Source organism: Mirounga angustirostris, unplaced genomic scaffold (assembly GCF_029215605.1).
Source record: "Mirounga angustirostris isolate CCGP_5_RB_7025 unplaced genomic scaffold, mMirAng1.0.hap1 SCAF_3, whole genome shotgun sequence".
In the NCBI taxonomy this organism is placed as follows: domain Eukaryota; kingdom Metazoa; phylum Chordata; class Mammalia; order Carnivora; family Phocidae; genus Mirounga; species Mirounga angustirostris.
This window is the reverse complement of record NW_026991711.1, coordinates 48,714,831-48,727,080: the sequence shown is the minus strand read 5'-3', so window position 1 is coordinate 48,727,080 and position 12,250 is coordinate 48,714,831. Positions and strand designations below refer to the sequence as shown.

Below are 12,250 nucleotides of genomic sequence, written 5' to 3'. Positions count from 1 at the left end.
CACATATAAAAGTAGTACACAATAGAATCACATATGGTGTGGGTTAAAAAAAAAGGATCAGTCATAGACTAACTTTTGGAGTAGAGTATGACCAACTGTCTATAAATCACAACACAATTTTAATGTACCTTTAATGAGCTACAAATACTTGCATCTCCTCAGTGAACATACAGTAGTAAAGTTATAGTAGTATGAAATGCATGTTCTTTTCTGAGGCTTATCACTGTAACATTACTACAAAAGGGGTAGGATGTCCAATGCTTTTCTCCTTCTTCCTTTAAAGTTGTAATCTATTGCATTACAATGCTACAATTAATTTAGAATCTCTGGTTGCTGAAAAAAAATACTATACTGATTACTTGGTTAAATCAAGAAAAATTGTATAATATAAATATAAATATTGCCATTTGTAGATATTAATTACATCTATTCTCTTTTCCTAAATCAATAATGCACTAAAATTATCCAGTCCCTTGATAACGTAACTGATTTCTGTAGAGGACATACAATGAAGAACAGAAGTGTGATTTTTGGAAATATTAGATTAAAACATATTCCGAAGTCTTAGTTTAAAGAAAACTGACCCGTAAAATAAACTACGAATTTTTAGTATTTTTCCCTTACGTTTTGAAACAAGAATGGTAAACCTTAGTTTTGAAGTAAGAGTAACAAACAAGAAAAAATTAAGCATAATATTATAGTTTTATTTTAAAACATAGGAAGAATCACCTAAGCAAAGTTATCTATTTTTTATTTTTGATCCTGTACATGGCTTGATTATTACAACCTATGAACTCATTGTGTTTGCTACCCTACTTAGCTAGCATTTTCTTAGGCTATGCCTGAGTTTTTGCTTCCTCTTAATGTAAATACATTTCAAATTTACTTTTGCAGGTTAATTATCTATAGTGAAAATATATTTTTAAAAATATTTATTTATTTTAGAGAGAGAGAGAGAGCACAAGCAGGAGGGGCAGAGGGAGAGGGAGAATCTCAAGCAGATTCCGACGTGGGGCTCGATCTCACAACCCTGAGATCATGACCTGAACAGAAATCAAGATTCTGGTGCTTAACTGACTGTGTCACCCAGGCACCTCAAAAATATTTTCATATTCTAGTATTCCTTGAGCTTTCATGGCATTGGAATGTAAATAGAGAGCCAGATGTGTGCATGAGTTACATGTGTATGCTTGTCATGAAATAATAATTAGTATTTCCAATTAAATGTAAAGGAAAGTAACTTCTATTTTGATTTTGAAGTGCTTTTATTATAGTGAATTATTTTCTGTTATTTTATTTATGGCATACATTTTTATTTATTCAAGATTTTGATCTCCTAAACATTTTCTCTGTTTTACTCTTGAAATTATATACAGGAGAAAAAAATATAAGATAAAAAAATAGTGATGGCTCTCTCTATATGAATATTTTTATGGTCTAGAATTTTGATCTCGGGGTCCCTGGGTGGTTCAGTCATTAAGCGTCTGCCTTCGGCTTGGGTCATGATCCCACGGTCCTGGGATTGAGCCCCACATCGGGCTCCCTTCTCCGCGGGAAGCCTGCTTCTCTCTCTCCTACTCCCCCTGCTTGTGTTCTGTCTTTCACTGTGTCTCTCTCTGTCAAATAAATAAGTAAAATCTTAAAAAAAAAAAAGGAATTTTGATCTCATTCAAATGTGATGTCTAATAAAAAACAAATCTGCACTTAGTAAGGAGAGGTTTATTCAAAATTCTATTGCAAAGGAGGGAAAGAGGCTATTGCAGTAGGGAGAAGGCTTTGACAATAAGATTTGTGTCTCAAGAGTTAGATAAAAACTGTTTTTCTTTTAGTTGCCCTGAATTTTAGAGGTGGAATTGGCTTATAAAGATTTAAGAAGAAATTGTTTTAAAGTGTTTGAAATATTTCCTAGTTGGCAATGAAAATAAGCCTTATTTAGAATCATTCAGGTTCTTCTTTTTTTTTTTTAAGATTTTATTTATTTGAGACAGAGAGAGAGAGAGAGAGAACATGAGTGGGGGGGGAGGAGCAGAGGCAGAGGGAGAGGAAGAGTGAGAAGCAGACTCCGAACTCACATCCAGGGCACTGGGATCATGACCTGAGCTGAAGACAGATGCTTAACCCCTTAATCAACTGAGCCACCCAAGCACCCCCATTCAGGTTAATTATTAAAATGACAACTTTTTAATAAAGTTCTTTTTCGTATTGCACTCCATATGCAATTACTCCCTCCTTGCAGCCTTTTTAATACTTTTTTGCACCTCTCTTAGAAATGTACAATATTCAATCTTGTATTATGCATATTTATGTACCAATATTTTCTTTCTCATTAGATTGCAGCATCTTGAGAATGGTGTAGTGGAAAGAAACTTGACTTTGAATTTCAGGTAGGAACCTTAGTAACTATACACTTGTTTCATTAATGCAATTTCTCACCTCATTGAGATAATGGGGACTGGAACTAACAGGTGGTGGTAATACAGATGGTGAACATTATACAGATTTGAGATATTAAAACTTGAATCATTATATGTACACTTTCTTAGTTCTTCTCTACATATTTTCATCCACACAAGTAATAATTTGGATTGATGTTCTAAATGTCAGGTATTATGACAATGGCACAGAGAGTAGTTTCAAAGATAGACATAAAGTGCCATGACTTATAAAATTGATGTATTTGTGATTTCCAAAATTCATCATGTTTGTTCAGCTCTAAGAAACTACAATTATCTAATCAAGGCAAATAAAATTCTCTGTATGTGCATTATAGTACAAAAGGAGAGGTTGCAATTGGTGCATAATAGAAAGAAGTACAATCTAACAGTTTTCCCAAGAAATGTTGTCTCTGTTTTTTGAACCTTGTAATTAGCACACATGAGGTATTCCTAAAAGACATCTTAATTTTATTATTTATTTACTCTATCTCTATAAAAATGATCATTAAAGACATCTTGGTTGATCGTGTATTTATATATGGATATAAATGTATTTAAAAAGACAGAATTTATGTATCTACTTTGAAGTAAATAGTTTTCTTGTGTAGTACTTAGATATTAAACATTTAGGAAATTAATATATCACTTTGAAACAGCATATATTTCATCCAGATATAGATTTTAACATTTTACGTATTTATGGCTATCCAACTTATTGAGCAATAATGACATATTTAACTGCATGCATAGCATTTTATGTATTTGATTTTATTTATCCTTACAACAACAATAACTTCATTTTTCAAATTAAGCAACTGAGGATAAGGGAATTTACAATATATTTGTTTGTTGAGCCAGCTAATAAATGCCAAAGTTTGCTTGGATGCAAATCCAGGTATGCCCAGTGTCCAACTTTGTGAAAGACTTTGCACTCACATACAGGCCACACACATATAATTTAACTCAATATGAATATAATAGCCATTAATGCTTATCTGACTTTTTATTATACCTACATGGGTCATAGATATTTATGTATATGTGTCATGTGGATATCCGTGTATATAGTAGTAAAGAAGAAAATGTATTTTCATTTTCATGTTTCAAATAAATTCACATGAAATATGGATTACTGTAGATTTATATACTCATAGTATTTCAGTTGTAAAAAATATATCAATTTAACAAAATAATTTGTGGCTTTGAGTTTCCCATTTAAAATAATACAATGCAAGTTCAGAAAAAAATCAGCTGGATGGGTCATTCATTCCATTTGTGTATCTATGTCAGGTATCTAACACATGATAATAAAAAAACACATTGACGCTGAACAAGAAAATATAGTAGGCTTTATTCCCTAATATTGAAATGAAAATGAAATTCCAATGTTTGTTAAAAGAAATAAATTCTAATATAATGAACTAACTGTAAAAGAAAGTTGTGTTTTATCATTTCCATACTTTGGTAACAACACATTCTATTTGTAAATTGTATTCCTTTCTGTAGATTTGGTACTAACTGTACACATTATACTTATAAAATATCATATATTACTACTTAGGGGTGTGAATTAAAGCGTATATATATTATTTGTATTCTTGTAAAATGGAATGCAAAATAATATGTCAAAACAACTGTTACCCAAACCTGCATTCAGATAGTTAATTGACTGTTAATTTTGGGGAAAAAGCAGCAACTTTTATTATGCATGCAGATATGATGCTACTTAGAAATAAATAACGTGGTAGGAACATGATTTGTTTCTATAGATTTAAATTTTAGGGCATTATTTACACGCTAGGTGGCCTTGACTGAAAATAATTTTAGATAATTGTACAATAAATAAATATAAAACTGTAATTTAATGGATGCTATTTCAAACACAATTAACATAAAACAATTATGAATATCTTTTAAAAATTAACACAGCAACTCAGGCATAGTTATCTGCAAATGCCACACTGTTATTTTCTTATTTTGTTAGTAAAACCAATTTAAATTATACTATACAAAAATGCATGTACATTTGGAAATTTCTGTCACCTGAAGGGTGTTTATATACATTTACTTAATTTGAAAGTCTTTTTTTTTCATAGAAATGTCATCAATTTATTACATTTGGTGAAAAATAAATACTTGGTTAAAATAGATTTTTAAAAAAGTATTTTTATTTTTTATGTTGACTTTTTATACTTTCCCTCAAAAATTTATCTTAGGGACCCCAAATTCAATAGTTATTTAAAGAAATTGAAACACATGCAGGTATATAAACCCCTTAGTTAAGACCTGTTGCAAGTGAATTTTTCAATTTTTTAAAAATAGTACAATATGTTCTTGTGATATATGTGTCTTGTAAATTATTTTGAGTATTTAAAATATGCTCAGCCTAGTGGTAAATTTAATAGGCACAGTAAGATTTTTCATGTTTAAAATGTAGAACACTAGTATTTCCATAAGGGATAAAAATATATGTTTTTAATAGAACATAAAAGAAATATAAGACAACTTATTTATGAATAATTAATCTTTTCCTCCCAGGGGAATATAAACATAAATCTTTTAGATAAAAATAAGATATCTCTTTATTTTCTTCTACTATTAAATTTCCTCCTACATATTAAGGGCAGTTTAAACCCCTCTCCTTCAAAAATTCTTAAAAAAAATCTGTGTACTTTGTGGAATTATAACACTTGCCTTACACACACACAATTTACAAGCCTGTGCTGCTTATTTTTGCTGGTATCAACCACTCATTGTCATTTTAACCCTACTGATTGTGCTAAGGCTTAAGAGTTAGCAAACTCTTGCTTTGTTTAAAAAAATAATAATAATAAATAAGGAGTGGCCAAATGAAAATAGAAAAGAATCAAAAGCTTTGAACCTCTACTCTTGCTCTCTGTACTTGTACTGTATCCAAAAATAGATTTTACTGCTAAATAAAAAATAGAATAAGTGTATTAACCAAATCATCCTTAAAAATTGGGACATCAGGTGGCTCAGTTGGTTAAGTGTTTGACTGATGAATTCAGCTCAGTTCATGACCTCATGGATGTTGAGATGGAGCCCGATGTTGGGGTTTGCCTACCAAATCCATTTGATAGCCCTCTCTGTGAAACCCACAGTGCTTTTTCCAAGAAATTTTTTATTGCTTTCTGTCCTATGTTCCCTTAACATTCAAAAATATTACAAGGTTTAACACTCCATGATACTCTCGTTATGTGCTTTCCTTACCTTTATCTCTACATGACTATGAGATTCTGGAGAACAGGGTATTGAGCTTTTCTGTACATCTCCATCTGTGTATTAATATGTGCAGACCCTGAGACATATAATATTAATAGAATCTTTATAAATAATTGGGAATGTAATTAATCATTATACTATGCATTCTGTAAGAATGGTAGAAATGTTACAAAGGAAAGGGGATCAGCCAATCTGGTGTAATCAAATAAAACTTTAAGAAATAACTGAAACAAAGATACCTTTGAAGGATAGTTAAGTATGGACAAATACAGAAAAAAAAAAAAACAGACAATGAAAGAACATCTAGACTAAGAAAGTAACTGCCCTGAGAATATATTTTCCATAAAATGATAGAGAATTGAAGTTTTTCCGAAGAAGGCACTTTGTACAGAAAACCTGAGTAAATAATAATGAAATAGTGAGGGTCAGAAAATGAAGGGTCTTCAAAGCAAAGCAAAATAGTTTAATCAAGTTCTTGTAGGTGATCAAAGTCACTAAAGAAACTATTTGATCATAAGTGTCAAATTCTAAAAGTAGTGGCTCCAGAAAATTATTTATGACAGATAAAAGAAATGTAAATCAGTAAAATCATTCTGAAGGAGTTCAATTGCTTAAGCTTGAATTGAGTAGAATCTCCACTAGGAGAATAACAGTGGGCATGAAGATCAAACTGAATCATATTAAGGACAATTATAAAACATATTTCAAGACCAAAAATTAAATAATTCATGACAGTTTGGATTAGGAAATGAGGGAAAGAGAATCAAATTACAGTCTATAAGGTAGAGAACTGAGAGAATGGTGATGATAATGGTCAAGAAAGATAGATGTTAATATTTAAAGTGTATGTTTTAATATGTCAAGTTAAATTTTTTTTACCATTGTTTTAATATTTTAAAGATTGTATTTATTTATTTGAGAGAGAGAGAGAGCACAAGTAGGGGGAGGGACAGAGGGTGAGGGACAAGCAGACTCTGCACTGAGCATGGTACTTGATGGGGGCTCAATCACAGGGCCCTGAGGCCATGACCTGAGCCGAAACTAAAAGTCAGATACTTAATGGACTGAGCCACCCAGGCACCCCCAAATTTTTACCATTTTAATTGAAGCACTACAGATATATAGAAGAGTGGATAAATCATAAATATACAGTTGAATGGGCAAAGTAAACACATTTGTGTAACCATCACCTTGATCAAGTAACAACCAAACACTCAGAATCCAGCCTTCTGCCCATACCATCCACATTTCCTCCCTTCTCCCCAGAAGTTACCACTGTCTTAACCTCAATTCTACAGACTGATTTGCCTGTTATTGCATATTATATAAATTAATTAATATAATCTTTGTGTTGGGCTTATTTTGATCAATATTATGTAAGATTCAGACATATTATTGCATGTAGCTATAATTATTTAATTATCATTACATAGTATTTCATTGTATGTACATACTATAATTTATATTTTCCTAATTTACTACTGTATCAGTGTGGGGATTTTACACATTTTTTTTCTGTGAGTATTCTTGCCCAGTTCTGTAGGTGCACTTTTATACCCACTTATGAAATTGTTAGGTCATTGGGTACATGGGTGTTTAAATTTAATAGATAATGTCAAATAGTATTCCAAAGTTCTTATAGCAACTTTGTTCCTTGTCTGTACTGTATGAGAATTCCATTTTCCTTTTGGAATGCATTTGCCTTCCTAAATATGTTTTCTGAGACAGTTATATCATCAATATTTTTAAGACATGCAGAAGCTATATTATTCTAGGTGTAAGAATAAAATTAGTCCATTATTAACTGCACATCATGAACTTAGTCTATTTCTTGTAGTTAAGTTTAAACAATATGTAAAAGAACATTATATATTAAGAGACTCGATATACTTGAAATTTAAGACTTTACAGTTGAATAATATCTTAGCACTCAGTGAAAACTTTCTTTCTACTACTGAGCTTTTTAAAGCATTAAAAACCACTGTCCAGCAGTTCAAAGTATTAAAGGAGGTTGTAAAGAGCTTTGGATCACCACTGCAGCCATTCATACATGAAATTTGAGAAGGCTTTTGTGGGCTGGATGTAGTAGGTAATTAATTTGGGAAAATTCCAGAGGTTAAGACCAGATGAGCTGTTTCACTTCTTCTGGACCTGCTGCTGCTGATAAATGGTTGAGAAGTTTTTGTTTATGGAAGGAAACTTCCATAAGAATTCTGCTTCTCCAAGAAGAAAACTAAAAAAACATTATGCAATATGGGTTAAGTTTCACACTACAAATAACATGGTTGCCATTTTGCGATGTGGATTCTTCTAAAAGACAACTTTCCCACATTAAATGTGGAGGTTTTAGCTCAGAGAATAAGAAACTGGTTTTCACAGAATTTTAATGAGAATGATAGGATTAAGTAAACAGTGTACAATGTACCATCAAGTTCTTTAAAGTAGTACTTAATCTAAGAGACTCATAAGACTTTAATATAGGAGTCAATAATTATTGTTACTTAGGGGGAAAAGGCATTAGCTTCAAAATTCCAATAATTTAATGTCTGTACTGGTGAGATACTAACGAAAATATTGTTAAACTTCTATAGAAGACAATGCTTGCTAGTAAAAATATAATCAGTAAATCTCTATAGATGTATAGTCAAATTACTATAAAATTTAACTTAATAGATAATTATATCTATGATTTTTGTCATTATAATTTTATTAGAAGTATATTGCAAGTTCTAAAGTCACATATTCTAAGAAATTTGTTTAGAAACTGCAATTAAATAATTCAGAAATAATTAATTCAGAAGACAACCCATTAAATTATAACCCTCCCCACAGGTTAACTTGGTGCCAAATGTATTGTTTAATTTATCATTCTTAGTATTTTTAGACAGCCTCAAGGCAGAGAATGAAGTAATAATAAATAGGGAATAGTGGATAATTAGAGAAGGAAATGTGGAACAAAATTACTAAGGGCTTTAGGTGAAGTTCATTATTACTATTTAATAGTGCCCAAGAGCATTCGATCAAATTATGGATCAAGTTTAAAAGTGGGCTGAATGAAATCCTTGTGGAGGAGAGTTTTCTTACTTTTTTTTTTTCCTCTGGATTCAGCTCTGTGTTATAAAATATATTCAAAATCTCCCTTACAAGTCAAATTTTGACCAAGCTTTATGGAAAATCACTTTGGGGGAAATGTGTATGTAGATGGGGAGGTCAAGTCATACATATTGGTATAAGGGAGATTAAAACTTTTAAATGGACATGGGGGGGAAGTATAATCAAAGAATCTGAGTTTGTTTGTCAATAGGCTGTGTGCCACACAGATTGAGACCTTCACATGATTAAGCAGTAAGGCACTTCAGGGATAACTGGTTAAGTGACATATGGTAAATATAGCCCTCAGGCCACTTAATGCATGGGGAAACCTAGCCTTTCTAACTCTTTAGTCTCACTATAGAGCACATTTTCATTATTAAACTTTTAAAGGTATAAATGCATATTAACTTGTTTTTCTAATTTTGTTTCATTTCATTACTGACGTCATAGTGTGCAACCTATAAATGCTAACCAGCTCATGTGTTATAGAGATATTCCTACCAGTTGCTTAGATAAAGCCGATTTCTTTAGGCAATGAGTTAGAGATGTGCAATTTCTGTAGAGAACTAGGGTATGGAAATTTGTGGTCAGTGGAAAGAAAGTGTGTTAGGCCTATTTATTCAACTACATGCTGTAGGCTAACTGACATGCTTGGAAATTATATTGGGACCAATAATAATGATATTAATATTAACAATAGCATGTGTTTACTTCATAAATTCTAAGAAATCTATGCCTTATTTATGTATAAGTTGAGTTCACTGATGATTTTTATCATGGTATTAGGTAGCAAAGACTATTTCCCAAATGTCAGTATGTTTTGCCTATAAAGGAAATATATAGCACTATTTCAAATGTCCTCTGTTCTAATGATAGCAACACTTTTGAACACAGTTGAAAATCCATGTGAAAATGATTTCATAGTTGTTGTCAAACCTATAGGGTGAATATATATTCTTGTTACTTATTTACAATAGCATTTTGGAGCATGAATACTCAAAAGTAGAAAAAGAAAAAGGAGTTCACAATGGCATTTAATGTGTACAAAATCTCAAGGCTAGATTACCCACCTTTATGAACCCTGATTAGTTGATAATCAGTATTTTCTCAATGTGATTCAATCACCACTTCCAAAATACTCACTTTGGACCAGGCACTTTACTAAGACCTGGGGATATGTAGATTAATAAGTCTTAGTACTCCAGGGGTCCAACATAAAGAGAAAAGGTAGATACATACTCATCCATTTATAAATTATATGCATTGTGAAAAATATCCACAAAAGAGATCATGAAAAAGCAAAGAAGAAGAAGGCTTTATTGGAGAGTTATAATTTGAGTTAGACTCAAAGTCAAAATACTTTGTTTAGATATTTTCTCATTGAGAGAGGAGCACAGAGATTTCAAGAAATAGTATTAGAAAAGACCCAGCTCATTGGTGGCAATGGTGAGTAGTCCAGTTGCTGGAGCATAGGGTAGAGATTAAGTAGTGGGTAAAACTGAGGATTAAAAGGTAAATTAGATCCTATTATGGAGATCTGTAGGGTCAGTGCTAAAACTACCAAAGCATGTCCCTTCATAATGGAAAAGTTATGGGATGATTTTAAGGAAAGAATGGCATGACTCACTTCCCTTTTTAGAAAAAGATTGCTCTGACTTATGAAAAAAATGGATTTTGAGGTAAAATGATGAGGATTTGAAGATTTACCATATGATGGGGCGCCTGGGTGGGTCAGCTGGTTAAGCGGCTGCCTTCAGCTCAGGGCTTGATCCCAGGAGGTCATGATCCCAGGGAGTCTGCTTTTTCCTCTCCTTCTGCCTGCCACTCTGCCTATTTGTGCTCGTTCTCTGCCTCTCTGTCAAATAAATAAATAAAGTCTTTTTAAAAAAAGGTTTACCATATGAATAGAAATGTGATCATCTAGATTAGAAAAATTTGAGCCCAGTGAATAGAATTGTTTGGAGGGAAATAAGAATCATTGAAGAGAGATAGGTGTTTATTGCATTTTTTCAAGATAGAGATGATGACAGTTTGAAGTGAATTTATAGAATCTCTGTACACAGATTCCAATGTGTATCAGGGGTGGTGGGACAGGTAACCACAGAAAAGAATGACTTTTAGGTTTGTATTGGAAGCTCTAAATGGACTGGGACACAATTTAATATGAAGGGGAAAACAAATATGAACAGCTTTGGAGAGGATGAAGACAGTCAAGTTTAAAAATGATAAATCTGAGGTACTTGATAGTTATCTAGATAAAGATAGCAAGTAGATGCTTATTTGACTTTGGGTCTGAAGGAGCTCATGAAATATATTATGTCTGGATAAAATATCTTAGCGGCTGTGTGTGTGTGTGTGTGTGTGTGTAAGTTTCATTTAAGATTAAGATCATTAGCCTAGATGAAGTTACCTAAGGAGTACAGAAGAAAACAGGAACTGAAAGCCAAACCTGAGGACCTCAGATTTTAGATTTTGGAGGTTGGGTAAAGGAGGACATATCCTCCAGTAAAAGAAACGGAGATATGTTGATGAGGTAAATAGAGGCTAAGAAAAGAAAGCGTATCATGGAGAGAATGATCAAACTTTTCAAATGTTAAGAGTTTGGGTAACAAATTTTAGCAACATAAAGGTAATTATAAACTTTAAAAAGAGTTCAGCACACTTTTGGTAATAAAAGCAAATCAGAATATGTTGCTAACAAAGTAAGAATGTAGAAATAGCAAATGCAGATAACATTTTCCAGATGTTTGGATAAGATGAGGAATAGAAAAATGGTATATATTTTTTTTAAGATTTTATTTATTTATTTGACACAAAGAGAGAAACCACAAGTAGGCAGAGCGGCAGGCAGAGAGAGAGGGAGAAGCAGGCTCTCCACTGAGCAGGGAGCCGGATGTGGGGCTCAATCCCAGGACCCAGGGATCATGACCTGAGCCGAAGGCAGCCGCTTAACCGACTGAGCCACCCAGGCACCCCAGAAAAATGGTATGTTAGCTAGAACAGACTGTTGGGGCTCTGTAATGTCAATCCATAATGTGCTTTCCACACAAATTCAAAATTAATTTAGAGGTAGACACAGTAACCAAATAAATGGAATAATAATTATCATGGAACATTTTATTATTGTTAATTTTAGGTTGGAATATATGACTAAAGGATGCTTCCAGGTGGACTTGCTAACATGCTCTGCCTCACCTCAACTCCCCAAAAGGTTAAACTTTGAAACAGAGCTCCTGAGGGCAAGTTTTAATTTTCTCTATAGAAACCCTTACTCCAAGTTGTTGTTTGGTCCCTGTAAGGGGTGGGCAGGATAGACCATGTGCTCACAGCCAGTAATATATTAGTTTCACCCAGTCAGGAAACCAGAGCAAAGAGAAGCTACCAGAAAAATTACTCAGATCCAAACATGCCCCCATCCATACTCAGCATTGAATATTTTTACCTGCTGTTACAAATTTTTCTCATCCAGGGCTTTGTTA

General features: G+C 32.6%; 1 long non-coding RNA gene across 2 annotated transcripts in view; it reads left to right on the top strand.

Annotated features, from left to right (window-relative positions):
• The window catches only part of LOC129045655 (uncharacterized), a 389,119-nt gene that overhangs the window by 152,282 nt on the left and 224,587 nt on the right, over positions 1-12,250 (top strand). For both annotated transcript variants that reach the window (XR_008505691.2, XR_008505690.2), the window contains exon 3: positions 2,331-2,384. This is a non-coding gene — a long non-coding RNA (uncharacterized LOC129045655). The remainder of the gene's footprint in view (positions 1-2,330; positions 2,385-12,250) is intronic.